At 31.4% G+C, this 2,147-nt stretch overlaps 1 non-coding gene across 1 annotated transcript; it reads right to left on the reverse strand.

The window, feature by feature from the left end:
* Positions 1-1,629: 1,629 nt before the first annotated feature.
* On the reverse strand, positions 1,630-1,730 carry LOC119470978. Its single transcript, XR_005199962.1, has one exon. It is a non-coding gene; the product is annotated as a small nucleolar RNA U13 (small nucleolar RNA).
* Positions 1,731-2,147: the final 417 nt, after the last annotated feature.

The following is a 2,147-nucleotide window of genomic DNA, read 5'->3' on the forward strand; positions in this document are numbered from 1 at the left end:
AAATCTACTGCCAAAATGCAAGTTGATAAGATACTTCTTTGAATAACTAATAGAACACGTAGGGGGAGAAAAGGAAATATGTTGGAAAAAAGGAGAAATATGTATGTAGATTTGAACAACACAATTAACAATTGAATACACATTTCTCCTAAGTGCACGTGGCCCATTGACTGACACTGATATTTTGTTGGACCATAAAGCAAATTTCAGAAAATCTCAAAGGATTGAAATCATACATAGTATGTTTTATGATCATAGTAGAATTAAACTTAAAAAAATGAGAAAATGCTATTTGGAAATTTTATAATAATAATGATAGTATACAGGTTAAGTGAGAAATTACAATAAAAATTAGAACATTTTTGCTTGAATAATAATGAAAATTCAATATGTTAAAACTCATTGGATGTAGCTAAAGTTGCATTCCGGGGGATTTATGCAATAAATGCATATTTTAGAAAGAAGAAAAGTTGAAATGGCAATTCGCTAAGTATTATTAAGAAGTTAGAAAAAGAACAGCAAATTAAACCTGAAATAGATGAAAGTCAATATAAAAAATGAGAAGAAATTAATGAATAAAAAATGAGTGTGAAATAGAGAAAAATAAAAAGCTAAAGGTTTATCATTTGCAAAGATTAGTAAAATTAATGGGCATCTGCAAGGACAGATAAAAAAAAAAAAGAGAGACAAGAAATCATCAATGCCAGAATGAAAAGGTTTACATCACTCTAGACAATAGAGATATTACAAAAGAAGAGTGGGGCTGGGGGCATGGCTCATGCCTATAATCCCACAGTTTGGGAGGCTGAGGTGTGAGTACTGCTTGAGCTCAGGAGACCAGCCTGGGCAACATGGTGAAACCTTGTCTCTACTAAAAATACAAAAACAAAAACAAAAAACAAAAAAAATTAGCTGGGTGTAGTGGTGTGTGCCTGTGGTCCTAGCTACTCAGGAGGCTGAGGTGGGAGGATTGCTTGAGCCTAGGAGGTGGAGTTTACAGTGAGCTGAAATCACACCACTGCACTCCAGCTTGGGCAACAGAGTCAGACCCTGTCTCAAAACAAAGAGGATATAAGGAAATACTTTATGCCAATAAATTTGGAAATGTAGGGAAAATGAGAAAGTTCCTATAAAAATAGGTCTTACCAAAATTGACAAACAGAAATACAAAACATAAGTAGTTCTATATGTAGTAAAGTAACTGAACCTATAAATTAACACTTTTCCACAAAAAACTTTCCTCAGACCAGATGACTTCACTAGTGGAATCTTCTTAAAATTCTTCAAGATAAAAGAAAAAGAAGAAACACTTCCCAACATATTTTACGATGCCAGCAAAACTTTGATATTAAATTCTGAAAAGAACATTACTCAAAAGGAAATTACTTGCCAAGCTCTCTCATGAAATATATATAAGAATTTTTGTAAAAACAGTAAATTAAATCCAGTGATATATAAAATGGTTACTACATCATGACTAAGTGACTTTTATTCCCGGAATGTGAGTGTTAGAATTTGAGAATGAATCAATGTAATTAGACACATTAACAAAGTGAAGTAGAAAAATCACATGATTATGTCAATAGACGCAAAAAAGTATTTGATGAGAGTCAAAATATTTCTTTTTCCTGTCAGATGAGTATTGTGCTGATGGTATAACAACCTTTAAGGAAGGTATATCTCACATATGAGTGAAAAAAAATCATCACATTTATGAACTACAAAAGGATCTCAAAATCTATTTGTGATAAAATGTCTTAGCAAATTAGAAATAGAAGGGAATTTTATTAATGTGGGGAAAAGTATATACAAAAAATATAAAATATGGTTAAAATAAAATTTAAAAGCTCTAAGCAAATGGTGAAAAATACTACCTATACTGTCTATATAGATATCCAATTTAATCAGTACCATTTATTTTAAAAGACCATTCTTCCCCCCTCTATACAAAAACTATGTCATAATTGAGTCATTGGATATGAATGGATATGTTTTTATATTTCCTAGTACCAACTCTACACTGTCTTTATGACTGGAACTTTATAATAAGTCACAATGTCCTGCGTATATAGTCTCCAGGTTTTTTCTTCTTAAGGTTGTCTTGGATATTGTGCCCTTTGCATTTTCACACAAATACTAGAAACAAA

Source organism: Cebus imitator, unplaced genomic scaffold (genome assembly GCF_001604975.1).
Source record: "Cebus imitator isolate Cc_AM_T3 unplaced genomic scaffold, Cebus_imitator-1.0 Scaffold45, whole genome shotgun sequence".
NCBI lineage: Eukaryota > Metazoa > Chordata > Mammalia > Primates > Cebidae > Cebus > Cebus imitator.